Source organism: Manis pentadactyla, chromosome 3, assembly GCF_030020395.1.
Source record: "Manis pentadactyla isolate mManPen7 chromosome 3, mManPen7.hap1, whole genome shotgun sequence".
NCBI classification, from domain to species: Eukaryota; Metazoa; Chordata; class Mammalia; order Pholidota; family Manidae; genus Manis; species Manis pentadactyla.
In genome coordinates this window covers 219887287-219904400 of record NC_080021.1, presented here as the reverse complement: position 1 = coordinate 219904400, position 17114 = coordinate 219887287, and positions in this window count along the sequence as shown.

Below are 17114 nucleotides of genomic sequence, written 5' to 3'. Positions count from 1 at the left end.
CAAATCATCCATTTTGCTCTCCAACCTATAGAGCAGAGCCACCCCCTTATCAGAGTTACTCATGTTGTGGTGGCCAGGGGTGCCAAGAACAACTGGGCAAGAATAGATGGAGGGAATGGCTAACCATGGAGGGGAATGCAGCCTTCCCAGTAATAGAAGATCCAAACACCCAGCAAAGATACCATCAAGCCCTAGATTTTAAGCTTGTAAAAAGCCTAAAGGAAGCTGCCACCACCTATGGAGTGCAAGCAGCGTTCACTGTGGCCATAGTGGAGTCATTAGCCACTCAGAATCTAACACCAGATGATTGGGCTAATGTAGCCAGAGCATGCCTTACTGGAGGTCGGTACCTGCTATTCAAAACTGCGTGGGCAGAGCTTTCTCAAGACACTGCCCGGCGCAACGCTGCCGCAGGGAACAATCAGTGCAACCTAGAGATGCTGATGGGCACAGGGCCTTACTTAGGACAGCATAATCAGATAAATTACCCGCCTGTAGTGTATATGCAAATAGCTACAGCAGCTGTCAAGGCCTGGAAAACACTCCAGGGCTCTGGTGATTTACAGGGTCAACTATCCAGAGTACTCCAAGGATCAAATGAGCCTTACGCAGATTTCTTGGCGAGACTGATGCAAACCGCAGGCCGTATATTTGGAGATGCTGACACAGCCATGCCCCTAGTAAAACAGTTGGCCTATGAGCAAGCAAATAAATGGTGTAAAGAAGCTATCAGGCCTTGGAAAAATAAAGATTTAAATGTGTACCTCAAAGTTTGCCGAGACATCAATGATAGTGTAGTGCAAGGACAAGTGATAGCCACAGCCATAACTCAGGGACTGCAACAGGCGCGTAGCAGGGGTACCCCTCCCGGGGCATGCTTCCATTGCAAGCAGATGGGTCATTTAAAGCGAGATTGCCCGAAATTAGGCGGAGGAGGAGCCAGTGTGACCAACATCATATTATTCATTTTAAATTTTTTGACATTGGACAAAGATGGCCACAGTGCAGCAGAGCGGCATAATCGCCGTTCCAGGCCTAAAGACATGCCCGCAGTTATGTGGAAGGATGTATTGGAAGGATCATGGAAAGGCCCGGATTCAGTGTTAATCTGGAACCGAGGCTCTGTTTGTGTTTTCCCACAGGACTGAAACAATCCCATCTGGGTGCCTGAACGCCTGACACGGAGAGTGGCAAGACCAGAACCGGAAGTGCGAGATGCCGACCCCACTGATGCTCATCCTGCTACTGATCCTTCAGCAGGCGATAGCGGAACCCAGAGAACTATGGGGTCTGCTGAAGGCTTGGCCTCTACCACTCCCGGTGACTGAATCTGCACATACCTTTCCCGCCTTTTTCTCTCCCATATCTGCCCTTTGACAGCTCTATGTGTTACTGGCATTCCTTTTCATAACCTCTCTAAAGCTGCCAGTCTGTCCAGGGAATTAGGCAAGATGTTATCCACCAATTGGTCCAGTGAGTTTGACGTGCTCACCACTCAGCTACGGCTAGAAATATTGAATGTTAGTTCCTAAAAGGTAGAGGCGCTGTCTGTAGCTCAGTTTGCTGAAGCCGTGCTAAATGCCACCAAAGCCTGGTCAGGCATGGGTGTTATGGGTATATTACTCCTTGTAGGTCTTCTCCTACTTGGGAGAAAAGTCTGTTCCATGCAACGGCAACATCGGGAAGTGCGGATGGCTCTGGTGCAGGTCATGGCAGCTATAGAGGAAGGCATCTCCCCTAGGGTGTGGCTCAATATGTTGGACCAGTAGTCAAAGACGGGTAAGATCAGGAGGTACGCATACCAACCTAAGACAGGGCGCAGACCTTAGCTGTCTGTTGCCCTATGACGGGTAAGGATGCTGCGCCTCCCTGACAACCTAAGACAGGCATGGTCCCCGAGCCTCATTGTGTTAAAAAACAAAAAAGGGGGAGATGTAGGGGCCGGCCGACGGCCGAGGCTGAGTCCCACTATGGCTGAACACCACCCTTCCACTGTAGCTGACCAACGTCCTAAGATGGCACCTGCTTCCTGAGCGCCACCCTTCCTGGGTTGGTGGCATTAGCATAAGGAAGTTGCTCCTATAGGCTTGCCCCATGCTTCCGCGCTCGTGCTCAACTCATGCAGAAGGCATGCTAACAATCAGCTTAAAGGTCACGCATGATCTTGATCACCATAGGCCAGCTTCCTTTATATAAGGCACAAGCAGGAAAGAGAAGGAGAGTCTCTCTCCTCTCATTCTTCCTCTCACTCGCTCTCTCCGGCTGTTGCTTCTTCTCACTCACCTTCTCCCGACCTTCCGAGCAACAATAAAGAACTGAAGTGAACCAGGTCTGTGTACGTATCGCTGTCGTCACCGCCACAAGGAGCGAACGCGATAGCTGGGCCGGATGGCCTGTCGTACTCGGCGGGGCCCGCTCACTTTACAGAGTGCCCGAGTGCCTTAGTTCACCCTCATGCATGGAAACACATCAGACCTTGTGAACTCCATTTAGCTCAGCGTCAAATGAGGAGGTCAGGGAGGGTGTTTGCCACCAAGCCAGGCCCAGAGCAGCAGATGGTCTGTGTCCGGGAGAAGGAGGTGGCAGGGGGTCAGACCCTGTGGGACCCCAGGCTACTACTATTATCCGCAGGCTCTGGGGCCAAGGGTAAGAAGGGACAGGAGGCTTGGGCAAATGCTGCCCAAGCAGCCACACGTTCCGAGGGCCTGGACAGAAGCTGCACAGTCTGAGGTCTTCAGGGCAGACCTCAGGGTCCCCTCGAGGGTCCCCGTGAGGGCCTAGAAGCTCCTTCGCGTGGTCCCCGCTCCGACGGCCGCCCAGAGCCCTGGCATACTGGACAAGGGCTTCACCCGCAGCCCCGAGCAGAGACCCAGGACGTTCAGGGCACACCCGAGGGAGAAGTAAGTCTGGTGGTGGTTCCTCTCTGTGAATCAGCCCCGGTGTCTGGGGGTGACCGGAAAGAGCAAAGCTTGACTTCCGCTTGGGACCTGGAGAACGGGGGGTCTCTCTGTGGCGGGTCTGCGGCGACTTCCTGAGACATGCACAGCTGTGGACGTGTTACTTCAAGTGGTGTTGGAAGACCCAGCCGTGGGGGCCACTGGGATGGAGGAAGAAGAGCCGAGGACAGAGTGTTTGCGATTGAAAAAGGCACTTTCCTGAAGAATCCAGGGCTGACTGAGGAACCAGGTGGGCGAGGTCACCTCTCAGATGTCCCAGCACGGCCCACCCTGGGCTGCAGCCGCTCACCAGAACGGGGCTGCTTCTCCGGCGGTCGTCCGGGGGTCCAGAGACCCTGGGCCTTACGGACAGGTGGATGGCAGAGAACTTTGTTCAAGATATCCTGCCCCAAACCCAGGACTCTTACCCTGTCTTGATAAAAATGGTAAACGTTTAATAAATATATTCCTGTCTCTACGCTTGACACTACCTTCTCATCCACTGGAGCTGAGACTTGAGCAAAGATCCACACTCGAATGGACGGGCAATACTGAACCTGAGACCCTGACCTGGGCCACGGGTTCAAGGCACTGGTCCGTGTTGGCCCTCCAGAGCCCAGGGGGCTCCTGCCTGGCCTGACCGTGCAGAACAGAAGCTGCCTAGGCCTCCGGGGAGGTGGAGCCGCACCTGCCTTCACGGGAGAGACAGGCTGCAGGTACCCTCCAGCTGGCCGCTCACAAAAATAGAAAAAATTTTAAAAAAATGAGTGAAACTCACCACACGCATGAGGTGGGAGGGCTTGAGCAGCAGCAAAGACAACTGCAATGGCTCACGGCTCACACGCAGTTTAAACCCATGGTTCACTATGACACTTAAAACCCCAGCTTTGGAGGGTCCCCTTTGGGGGGACATTTCTCATCCTGAAGGCAGGCAAGTGAAGAAGAGGCTGCCGCCTTCCCTGCCTTCCCTGTGGGGACTGTGCCGCGAGGAGGCCTCGTATTAACCTATTCCAACTCACACATGTAAATGTGAGGAGACAAGAGACTCCTACCAGCCTGCACCTCCCGGAATTACCAGCCGTAGGGCGGTGGCTGCTGGCTCCCGCAGAGCACCACCTGGCAGAGGACACGGCGGCTCCGAGGACTGGCCGGGGGACGGGGTCTGCGTGTGGGGGAGCCCCTGGCCCAGCTGCCACCTGTGGGGTGCCCACTGTCTGACAGGCTGTGTTGAGCCACATGCAGAGGAGGCAGCCAGTGGCACCCAGACCCAGGGTTGCTTGGCAGGTTGACGGCCGGGTCCTCACCGGGGATGGAGATGGCTTTGCGGGTGTGTCACCAGGGCTACCCTCCTCTCCCCGACCAGGGACACCGGGTGTCTTTGCAGGTCTCCCCAGGAGCACCTGGTGGGGTTCCTGGAGGGGAAGCCTGCCCACCATACCCCAGGACTTCTCACTCACTGCCCCACAATCGGCCTGTGGCAGCTCCTCAGAGCCCCTCTGTGTCCCTGCCACTCACACTGCAGGGCTCCCCTCCAGGTGGGCCCCGGCTGGGCTGGACTCCCCAATCCCATCTCCCTCGTTTGTGGGGGCAGCTTGCCCTGCAACCTCAGCGCTCCGAGGGGCCTAAGAAGAGTCGCTGTTTTGTTGTGCAGCTGTTCCTCATCCCGAGCGTGGGGGCGGCGGCCTCCCAGCCCTTTGCGTGTGGGTTGGGACCAGAAAGGCCTGCCCTCAGCCCCGTGCTGCGCCTTCTGGATTTTAGACGTTTCCTCTCCTATTTCCCCTCTGCCTACCATTTCCTTTCTTATGTTTCCTTTGGCTTTGGGCTCTTCCCTGCCAGCTATTTAAGAACGAATGGGGCTCTGAGCCCAGGGAGTGCTGGCCCGCCTGGCTCTGCTGCTGGGAGGGGGTCTGAGAGGGAGGCAGGCAGGAGCGCTTTCACGCTCACTGGGTTGAAGTAAATGTTGATACATTCAAGGGGAGTCCTCAGTACTGTGGGGGGCTTCACAGACCCTCTGGGGGCCCCTCCTCTTATAAGGAGGGCCTTAAGCACCCTCATAAGTTGGACAAAACATGTCCTAACTCAAGTCTACGCACATAACGGCAATGTCCTTGATATTCAGAATCAAGGTCACCATCATAGACTTGTGTCTTAGATTTAATAAGTGCAGTATTTGCTGAGTTGGTAAAGAATTGGGTTTCCTTTAAAAGCAGTAAAAGTCAAGAAGAAAAAGTCAAGGAGATTTGACATCTAAAGGGGCAAGTTCCCCCCCTTACTTGGGAAATTCTCTTCCGCTGCGCCCACAGCCCCGAGGCCACGGAGCTGGGTTCCATGCGGACAGGACATCTCCACTGGTCTCACCAGAGATTCATGCCCTCCCAGGATTTGCCGGCTCCTCCTGGCAGCCGCTGCCGCATGGCCAGCATTGACCTTTGCCTGGCCAGGTAACTCTTGGCATGCGTTGTCCCACCTTAGTTCCAGCCTTCCATGTTTGCAGCCGGGGTTGGGGTAGGGGAGGCCAGGCGGCAGCGTGCTGTCCTTCCAGAGCGACGTGCAAGGATGGGTCGATGAGCGGCAGTTAGGGGGCGCGTCCCACGGGAGTTGACTCCCTTTGGCCACCACCCGGAGCCTGGAGCAGAAATCTGCAGCTCTGCAGCCAGAGGATGGGGACGCCCAGCTCGCAGGGGACGTTCACCTGCACCCGGGAGACCCCTCGGGAGTGTGGCAGAGGAAACAAGCGAAACCACCAGGCATCCAGAATCTGTAGGGACACGTCCAGAGACTGGGGGAGATTCAAGGTTTTCAGGGCTGGGGTGCAGGTGGGGTTTAGGGAGGTCACGGCTATGAAGGGCACCGGGTTTCCCTCTGGTGATGAAGAGGCTCTAAAATCCCTGAGGTGACGGTCGTGTGTACGGTGAATGTAAAAGCTGAAGCGCACACCAGATAGGCAACTTGGATCACAAAGAGCTGTTTAAAATACCCAAACAAGTAGATTCTCCAGGCTGGCACTGCAGGGGTGCCACTGTTCACCCCCTGTGCCCTGGGCCTGGGAGAGGCTGGTCAGGCCTTTCCTGGAGTGCGGGGGGCACAAGGCAGTGCCAGGCCCTCACTGAGGAGTGGAGTGGGGAGAGCTGAGGCGTGTGGCTTCTGTATCACCCCCCTGTCCATTCTGTGGTTCCTTCCTAGGAGAGGCCTTCATGACCCACTTGTCTCAGAGGGGCCTTTTCCTTCTGGCTTGTACTGCGGCGGCAGGCACGGGGCAGGTGCGTGACCACCGGATGCCCACCTCTGGGGAGGCTCATGGGTGTGGGCTCATCCTCGGAGCCTCACCCAGGCCCTTGAGGGGAGCGGGAGGCTAATAGATACCAACAGAAAGCGCAAGAGAACTTACGGAGTGTTTGCCTCATGCCTTCATGTGCCTGATCTCGGTGACACAGAAATGTGAGTCCAGCCCTGCTTCCAAGACCACGGGGAGTGGGGAGCTAGTCCGGTGAGAACTGGCCACTACAGATGAGGTGAGGTAGGCTGGGGAGCTGGGGCCCCATTGGGTCTGAGTCATAATGCAGTGGGGAGCCACAGAAGGGCGTTGAGCAGTAGTGGGGTAGGACCCGCGTGCCACTGCCCTCCTGGGATGCTGAATCGTGCTGGAGGGCCACATTCAGGTGTGTGGGGTGCTCACTGCACAAGGGAGGCCGATGCACCCAAAGGCCCTTATGGCTGAATGGTGGCCCTGCTGGGAAGGGCCATAGACTGGTGGAGAGGGTGGCCCCTAGTCAGATGGGGGGTGAGGCGATCCCTCAGGAATGCACAGTGGTGGCCCCTGCGGGAGTGGAGCAGAATAACAAGGAGTGAAGAGACACCATCTGAGGGAGAGGTCATGAGCCCTGTGCTGAGGGAAACAGCAAGGGCGGGCGCCGTGGTGGGAGGGACAGGGCTTGCTTGAGGGGGCCACCTTGGGGAGGGTGACATCAGGACAGAGGTCTGGAAGGGGTCCTTCTGGAGTACGGAGGAGGCTTTCCACACAGGGAACAAGTGCAGGGGTGCAGAGGCAGGAAGGAGCTTGCGGCTCTGGGACACAGAGGAGCTTGAGCCTGAATGCAAGGAGCCGGTGGCGGGAGGTGGGAGGCGGGCGGCAGGACAGATGGCTGGGGCCCCAGATCGGGGCCTGGCTTTGATTTTTTCCACGAAACAGTCAAGAGTAAGTTGCAGACACGATGTTCTTTAAATAGTTTTGTGTGCATTTCCTAAAAACAGGGTCATTCTCCTACCTCAGCACAGAGCAGTTATAGAACTCGGGAAATTAATTACACCATTGTTACCTAGTCTGCAGAACTCATTCAGAGCGTCCAGCCCCACAGTGATGTCCTCTGTGTCCTGGCTAGGACGCCCTCAGAGGTCACCCGTGGCTTTCAGCCTACTTTGATTCAGTTGAGTTTGTCTAAATGACCTTGACGGTGTTGAAGCTGACTGGCCAGTCATTCTGCAGCTTGTCTTGAACCATGACCCTGCGGGTCAGAGCCAGGGACAGAGCCACCCACTCTGGGACAACTGTTTGCCCACCAGGTGGTGTGCGATGGGCACCAGGGAGGGGCCGGGCAGCTGTCGGGAAGCCTGCAGCCTGACCTCTTCATCCCATTCAGCCCCCAGCTCCGTAAACAACTTGCTGTCCAAATGAACATACCTGAGGTTTGTGCTACTGCTCCATCCTGCAGACTGGACCCCATTCAAGTGGGCTGTGTTGAAAGCCCCAAACTCACCTTCTCACAACACAAAACAGCCTTCGGTGGCCGGGAGCTGCAGTGCAGCTCACTCAAGTACACCAGTCCTGGGGCGACTTCTTCAACCCCCATCCAACATGACGCCCATTGTCTGTCTGGTGTCTCACCCTGTTCTCCCCAGTCATCCTAGGTTACTTTTCATATTTGCAAGAATAAAATCCTGCATGGCTGGTGGGGACACCTGACAGGTGCAGAGGGGAGCAGGCTGTGCTCCACTGTGGGCATCTTTCTAGGGCAGGAAGTGATTTAATCTCTGGTCTATTAAAACATTTCTATTGCTCTCCTCAGCATATTGGGGAAAATTTGGAAGCTGAAATTACAAAAAAAAATTTAAAAGCACCCATGGTGGGCAACCATTTCTAACTTATTTGTATTCCCTGAAGGCCTGAGCTTTTCTGTAATGAAATTGTCACCTGTAAGTAGGGAAAAGCCACACAGGGCGGGGCTGGTTGTGGGGACACAGTGCAAGAATCTGGGACAGGCCCGGATCCCCCAACCAGCTGGTCATGGCCCTGCTGCCCAGTGGCTGAGGGGCCATGGGAAGTTGTCTCAGCTTCCCTATAGGTACAATGAGGCAACGGTTCCTGTCACCAACGGTTATTGAGGCAACCGTGTGACATTATGGTTCATAGTAAGCCTCTAATCAATGACAACATCCACTCTCCACCTTTCAAAATCTAAAGGGTGCTTGCCACCCTTGGGCATGATGGAGGTAACCAGCGTTCACAGCCTCAGTGGGCACCTCCCTCAGGATGCAGGGGCCACATGACTGAGGGGACACAACCGTGCCTGCCAGGCCTTCTGGAAAGTTGGGTCCACGTGACTGTGGATCTTGGAGGTGCTGTTTGGGAGCATCTGGACCATGGCCAGGCTGCCCATCAGCTGTCCTACTGTGCAGGAAGGAAAATAGGAGAGACTCCCCCGAGCACCCCAAAACCCCAGGCAGCCTTTCTCTCCGCAGAGCACGTCTCCCTGCTGAGCACCTGCCCTGCCAGGCAGGCCCCGCAGCGTGCAAGTGTGCGGACGGCGAGTCAGCGAGACCCAGCCCTGCCCTCCTAGTTCTTGTCCAGTGGGGGCACAGGTGAGGAGGCGCCCCAGGAAAAAGACAGGGCCCTGCAGGGTAGGAGGCTTCCTGGCCTCCTGTTGTCATTGGTTAGAGGCGTACTAGAGGAGACGCCCTTCTCTCCACTGGGCAGTAAACTGATCAACGGGTTTCTTTCATAAGGCATGTGGTAAGCACGTCCACGGGACAGACATCGGAAAAGGGGGTCTCCACCAGATCTGTCCCTGTTTCAGATAATAGGAGCGGCACCGGGGGCTGGCCTGTCAGCCTTCTGCCAGCGCGCTCCTCCTTCCAAACTGCTTCCTGGTGTGGAGCCGCACCCCCTCCTTTCCCACGACTGGCCTGGAAGTTGACGAGACCCTCCAAGAACAGGATGACTGCAGCCTCCCCCTGAGGGGCCTCGGTAAAGGGCCAGCAGGTGGCAGGCTCCCGTCATGGAGACAGATGTGAACACCGGAGCATCACCGCAGGCCTCTGCAGCCCCCACTGGAACGTTCACACGTGATCTCCTGGGGAGGGAGCTGCTCTGGGGATGGTGGCTCATCGCCACCCTGCCCCGTGGGGGCCATTGGCCATCTGTGGAGGAAGGACCCTGGTCCTGCCTGCTGTTCCCAGCATGGGGGTGTCCGGGTCCTGGTGCTGACATACGTAAGCCAAGGCCGGAGGGAGCCAGCTTGGTGATGCGACGTGGGCAGCAGGCTGGAGGGGGTGTAGATCCCTACAAAGTTGAGTATTAGATACCCAATAGGTACCTGGGGCTGAAAATGGTCCTAACTGGGCCAGCTTCTTGTCCTCCACCATTCGCAAATCCCATAGAGGTGGCCCAGCCACACTGACCCTGAGCCGGAAACCTGGGGTGCTAGATTACAAACAATGGCAGTAAGCGGTTTCTACCCCATATGCCTGCACCTTTGCAAAGTGACTTTGCTGCTCGTCCAATTGGGTAGGGGGTCGATTTCCACCCCTTGACCGTGTGACTTGCTTTGGCCAACTGGACATCAGCAAACGTGATGTAAGAAGGCACTTCAATGTCCTTGCACATCGGGGTTTGCTGATCTTTGGAGCCCTGAGACGACCATATGAAGAAGTCCAGGCTAGCAGAATGGAGACCGACAGGCCCCTGGGGCAGGAAGGAGCCTTCCCAGCCGAGGTCCTCATCTTGATCATCCGGCCACCAGCCAACCGCTAACTGCAGGTGCATGAGACCAGCTGAGCCTGTTAGGAGAACAGTCCTGCTGAGCCCACTCTGAACTGCTGACCTAGAGAAGGATGAGCAAATGAAATGGTGGTGGTTTTCAGCCACTGGTTTGGGGTTTGTTTGTGATGCAGTTAAAAGCTGACTGACACAGAACCTGGATGCAGAGTGGGGGGCTTCTGTCCACAAACCTAAAGCATGTGGCCTTAGTTTTGGGACCAGGCACTGGGAATAAATAGAAAAGTGGCAGGGAATCAATCAGCAAAAGCTGGAAAAATGGCGAATTGTTAGTGGGGTCTGGGAAGACAGTAAAAAAATGCTATAGCTGATGGAAAAATGATATTACACAATCACTAGACAATTGCCAAAATGTTGTATGTTGTAACTGAGAAGATGGAAAATACACGTGGTAAATTTGTGGACCCAGCCAAGAAGATTTCAAGGTAACATCTGAAATTGTCAGGTGGCTTCTTTTAGCTCTGTGAGAGCCAGGAAGAGGCACATGAGCTAAAATGAGAACCTCTCTGTTTGCAAGCATAATTTAGGGAAAATAGGCACCTGGATTAAAAACTATAAACATTTCCCATCTCAAATCTCTCCACCTGGCAAAAGATGATAAAAGTAAGGAATGGCCACAGGATAAAGATCACATCAAACAGGTAGCTTAAGCTCCTTTGTCAAGATCTCAGAAAGATTCCAGGCACTGGCTAGGACATCCTCCCAGATGGACAGGAGAGCTTCTAAGAATCCCAGGAGCACTGTCTCATGGGCCCTTCCCATCCTGCTCAAAGCAGAGAGAGGCCCATCTAGAGAATTGTGGGTGTGACCGCTGCTGAATGGAAAGGACTAAACTCAGATTCATAAGAAACCCACCCAGTTTTAAAGAGTTCTACTAGAAGCACCACAGTGTGGAGCACACGAAGGCGTCCAGAGGCCCTGCTCTCTTAGAGCAGGACCAAGAGGGAGAACACGAGCAGCTGCCAGGGGCTGCTTCCCGTAGGACTGCATGGACTCCTCAGTGGCAGTGCGCTGCAGTCTGCCTACTGAGTGTGTTCTCACCCCCCGCCCCATGTGTGCTCCCTCAGGTGGCCCCCACATAAGTTCCCCACATCCAAGTCCTTGTCCCAGGGTCTGATTTTGGAAAAACCAGACTATGATGCTGGGTGCCCTTATTTCGCCCTTGACCTTTGTGGAAAGTCCTCTAGTGTTTTCCTGCTTGTGTGATGCTGGGTAATTTCTCCTTAGAGCGACCCTGCACCTGGCGAGAGGAGATGTGCAGGGAGAAGTTGAGGAGTCCTTTGAGGGTCCTGGCCAGTGAGGAAGTCAGGTAGGAAACAGCACTGGTGCCCTCGGGCCGTGGTGTCTAATTCAGTGCTTAAAAATTGTTGCCTATACAGTAGTGCCACCTCCTGCCATTTCCCTAAACTTTCAATAAAAGTCTGCTTTCCGTGAAAAAAAAGCATAATGCTGGAAGACAGGTATGCAGCATCCAACCGTTTTCTTATCAAGTTTTTTTTTTAAGGATCAGTTGTTAAATTCTGTCAAGTTCTACTTTAAGAGCATCACAATTTATCCGTTGTTGTCCTGATGGACTATTGTACATATTCTTGTGCATGAGTCCCAGTAAACTGGTCCATGCATTTTAGGGGGCATATATGGTGGGCATCTTTTCACTGTTACGAGACACCACCAGTTTTCCAAAGGGGTTCTACCATCAGGTTCCCCCCAGCAGTGCCTGTGGGGCTGAGCTCACCCACACTGTTGTCAACATTGCTATTGTTAGTTTTTCTTACTTTCAGTCATTAACCGGATGTGAGGTGTATTTCATTATATATTTAATTTTCATTTCCATGACTACCAAAGATGCTGAGTGTTTTTTCCCATGGTTAGTGGTCACTGGATACACTCTTTGGTGAAGTTCCTGTCCAAGTCTCTTGTGTGTTTTTTCATGGTGTTAACTATCTTTTTCTTATTAACAGATTAAAAAATAGTAATCTGGAAATGACTATTTTTTGGTTACATACATTGCAACTATATCCTACTCTCTAGCTTGCCTTTCCTCCTTTGCAGGGCAACTTTTGATGAAGAGAAGCTCTTAGTTTTAAGGTAGCTAAAGTTTCCAACATTTTCCTTTATGGTTAACTTTTTTTCCTTTGCCCACTCTGAGGTTAAGAAAAATTTTTTTTAATGTTATCTTTTAAAATCTTTATATTTTTGCTTTTCACATTTAGTTCTACAGTCCACATGGGATTGATATCTTACATAGTGTAACTCTAAAAAATACGAACATTTATTTTGCCCAGAACCATTAATTGAAATAATTCCCTCATCAATGCTCTGCAGTGCCACCTTCGTCATAAATCAGGTATCCATCTACGGGAAGATTTGTTTCTGGACTCCCAGAAACAAATTTGCCCAACCACACTGTCTTAGTTTCTTGATTACTGTCTTATTAACTCAGCAGTTGGTGGACATTCTAATTTGGGGCAATTATGTAGCCGTTTGAGTATGAGACCTTTCATTTAGCAAAATACACTAGCGCTTCATCTATGATACTGCATCTTTCAGTGGTTTGTTGCTTGTAATTGTTGAGTAAAATTCTGTTGGATGTACCACAGTTAGTTTTTCATTCACCAGCTGTTGGGCATTTGGGTTGTTTTCAGTTTTAGGCTATTATAAATAAGGCTGCTATAAATAGTGTACAAGTCTTCGTACGGAAATATGTATTTCTTTCTCTCAGGTAGATATCAAAGAATGGAATCATTGGGTCATTTGGTAGGTTTATACGAAATTGCTGATGTGTTTTCTGAAGTGGCTGACCCATTCTGCATTCCTACCAGCGAGGAGTGAGTCCCAGTCTCCACATCCTTCTCTGTTCTCAGTGTTGTCAGTGTGTGTATGTGTGTGTGTGTGTGTGTGTGTGAATTATAATAATTCTCACTGATGTGTAGTAATACATCATTGTGGTTTTAATGTGCTTTTCCTAATGACACAAGATTTTGAGTATCTTCTTTAGTGAAGTATCTGTTCAAATATTTTACCTAATTAAAAAAAATGTCTTTGTTCTTACTATGGAATTCTTTTATATTTTAGATATGAGTCTTTTATCAGATACGTGTTTGCAAATATTTTTTTCCCGGTCTGTGGATTATCTTTTCACTTTCTTAACAGTGTTGCTAGAAGAGCAGGTATTTTTTATTTTTTATAAATTATAATTTGCAATATTTTTCTTTCATGATTTACACTTTTGATGTCATATGTAAGAAATCTTTACCTAACTCAAAGCCAGTAATATTTTCTTTAATAAGTTTTATAGCTTTAAAATATATGTTTAGGTCTCTGATCCATTTCAAGTTAATTTCTATGCATGGTTCAAGGTATAGGTCAAGTTTCTCTCTCTGTCGGTCTGCCTGCCTGTCTGTCTCTCCCCCTCCACCCCTCCATCTCTCCCCCTCCCTCCTTCCGTTTCTTTTGGCATATGGCTAGCTAATTGTGCTAAGACTACTTGTGGAAAATACTGTCTTTTCTCCATTAAATTGCCATTAATGCTAAAAATCAATTGATTGTGTATATTTGTGTGTTTATGCCTACTTCTGGATTCTCTGTTGTGACCCATCGATATATGTATCCATCATTTCATCAATGCCATATTGTCTTGTTTAGTTTAGTGGTAAGTCTCGAAAGTTTAGTGTGAATTCTCCAACTTTGTTTTCCTTTTTAAAAAATGGTTTGGGTATTCCAGACCCTTTATTTATACTTGTATATCTTCAAAACAGCTTGTTGATTTAAAAAAAAAAAAGCCCATTGAGATTTGTTTGGAATTACATGTAGATTGATTTGGGGAGAAAGGCCATCTTAACAATACTGAGTCTTCCAATTCATGAACATAGTATATCTCTGCATTTATTTAGGCCTTCCTTGATTTTTCTCTTCGTACTTTGTATTTTCAGCATACAAATCTTGAACATAATTTGTCTGATATATACCCAAGAATTTCATGGTTGTTTGTGCTGCTGTATATAACACTGCTTTTTAGAAAAAAATTCAAATTCCAGTTGCTCATTGCTAGTAGGTGGAAATAAAATCAGTTTTTGACTGACTTTATGTCCTCTGACCTTGCTGAATCATTTATTAATTCTAGTAGTTCTTTTACAGAGGCTCTTGGCAATTTTCCATCTGGACAATCATGTTGTCTACCAATAGAAACCATTTCATTTCTCCGTTTCTGTTCTGTATGTCTTTTATTTCTTCTTTGTGTGTTATTCCACTGGTTAGGACCTCGGGTTTATTGTTAAATTGGAGAGAGATGCCTTTTTTTAAGTCAATATTTAACTTAGGGAACCGCCAGCTGTTTTCTAAAGGGGTTGTGGCCTTTTATAGTCCTACCAGCAGTGTGTGAAGGTTCCAGTTTTTCCACCTCCTCACCAACCCTTGGTACTGTTCTCTCCCCAGAGCTGCCAGGTAATCGCCTTTGTTTGTTTTGTAGAGTTTATGGCTGTTATCAGCCGGAGGGTTGATTGTTGAGAGCTTCCTCTTCCTTTCTGGACGTGGAATTCTAATAGTATAATTAAAAATTTTTCGCTATTTGTGTGTTATTGGTATTTGAAACACAATGATTTGTTTTTCAAATGTGTTTCCAGCAATGTTTCTAAGATTGTTTATTAATTCAAATAAAGTGTCTGCATATTATTTTGGATTTTCTATGTGCACTGTATATGTATAAAGAAGTTGAATTTCTTTTTCCCTTGTATATTTAATTCTTTTTTTGGGGTATGTACGGTGTTAACTAGACTTCCGTGTCTTCTTCCTGCTCTCCAAGGATGTCACCTTTAAGTGGGATATTTGTGGTATGATTTTTTGGTAGATCATCTTTGATGTTTCTCTAGCTCCATTCCATTCCTAGTTTGTTATGAACTTTTTATCATGAATAGATGTTGAATTATGTTGAATGCCTTTTCTTCACTATTAAGATGATCAGATGATTTTTCATTTCTGTTTTGTCACTGTTGTGAGGGACACGGATAGATTTCTCAAATGTCAACAACCTGGGATCCCTGGAACGCATTTGGTTGTCTTACATTATTCCTTATATGTATTATTGCGTTTGCTCTTTACTGATTTGAGGAATATTTAGAATCTCTATATATTTGTATCAATATATACATTTTGGTAAGTTGTATTTTTCTCAGACTTTGTCCAGTTAATAAAGTTTTCAAGCCTATTTGTGTGGAGTGGTACTGATTTCACTTTGCTCTCTTTTGTATGTATGTAGTGTATGCCCCCCTTTTTTTTGTAGATCTGTAGTGATGCCCCCTTTTCATTGTTGGTATTGGTTACCTTGTACCCTTTACTTTGCCTCTTTTTTCAGGTATTCATCTTTTCACTATGGATTTATCAATGGTATTGGTTTTTTCAAAGAACCAATTTTTGACTTTGTTGAAATTTTCAATTAAGTGCTTTTATATTTCATTAATTTCTGTTATTACCTGTGTTATTCCTTCCATTTTCTTTTCTTACTATTCTTTGCCTAGTTATTTCTTTTAGATGAAAGCTTAGCTATTGATATTTAGCATTTCTTATTTTTACATACTTTTTAATGCTATAAATTTCTAAGCATGACTTAAGCTGCATGTCACAAGTTTTGATATATTAAATTTTTTTCATTCAGTTAATGTAGTTTTATAGTAATTTTCAAGCATGGGCAAATTTCCTACTTAAAAAAAATTGATTTCTAGTTTGGTTTCATTGTTTTGGGTACATACTGCTTTGTGACAAACTGCCCTAAAATGGAGGTTTAAAATGACAACAGTGATGGCATTTATTTTGCCTATGACTTGAAGTTAGGTAGGGCTCTGTGGGCATGTCTCAAAGGCTGGAAGCTGGAATTACCAGAAAGTTCATCTGTTCACCTGCCCAGCAATTGATTCTGTCCATCGGCTGGGACCTGACCAGGGGCTTTCAGCAAGAACCTCTCCATGTGTCCTCAGCGTCCTCATGACTATGGCTTGGTTTTAAGGGCACAACCTTTCTGAGATAGAGAGAGAGAGAGAGAGAGAGAGAGAGAGAGAGAGAGATCCAGTGGGATGGGTTATCACCTTTTTAGAGAGGCAGCCTTGGATATCTCACAGCACGAATTCCACTGGATTCTAGTCCTTGAGGCAGTGACAAAGACCTGCCTGGCCCAGAGCAAGGGAAATTAGACTTCATCTCTTACTGGGGACGCCAAGGATCTGGAAGACCTTGAACCAGAAATACTGTTGCAGCCATTTTTGGAAAATACAGTGTGCTGCGTTCACTGTACTCTACAGGGTATCGGTTCTTTCAAAGTTTTCAAGACTTTGTTGTTAGTTTTTTAAAACTCTGAGGGTGTTTGAGAAGGATGTGTATTCTGTAGTTGTATGAAGTAACAAAATCTCTGTCAATTTTGTTCACCGTATTGGAGCAAATATTCTAATTTTTATACCCATACTGATTTTCTGTCTGGTTGTTCTATTTACATAGAGAAGGTATGTAAACATTTTTCCCACTAAGGTCATGAATTTGTCTGTTTCTCTTTGTTTATTAAAAAGTGTTTGCTTTGTGTATTTTGAGACTTTTTTATCAGGTACACACAAATTTGGAGTTGTTATATATTCCTGACAAATTGATAGGATTGATCTATCAATATAAAGAGTTTCTATTTATCTCTAGGAATGGTTTTGTTTTAAAGTTAGTTTTTCTAATATGAATATAGCTACACCTACTTTGATTAATATTTTATGCTATCTTTTCCTCTTCTTCTCCCTTCAATCTTTCATTATAACTATGTTCTAGGCATCTTTCTTGTGAAGACTATCTAATTTCCCACCCCCTGCCCCATCTGTTTGATAATTCCAGGTTGACTATTCATTTCTTTTTGCATTTCCAAAATATCATTTCACTGTTTTTCATGAAAAGTCAATAACCTTGATTTCTTCATCTGTTTAAGAGCTTCTCTTTATTGCAGATTTTAAAAGAGGTTATACTACAGTGAATGTTTAGCTATAGATTTATTTTTATTTATTCTCCTTGAGATTCATAAGCCTTCTTGAATCTATAGACTGATGTCTATCATCAATGCCACCAAATTCTCAACCACTGCCTTTTTGAATGTTGCTTCTCCTCCA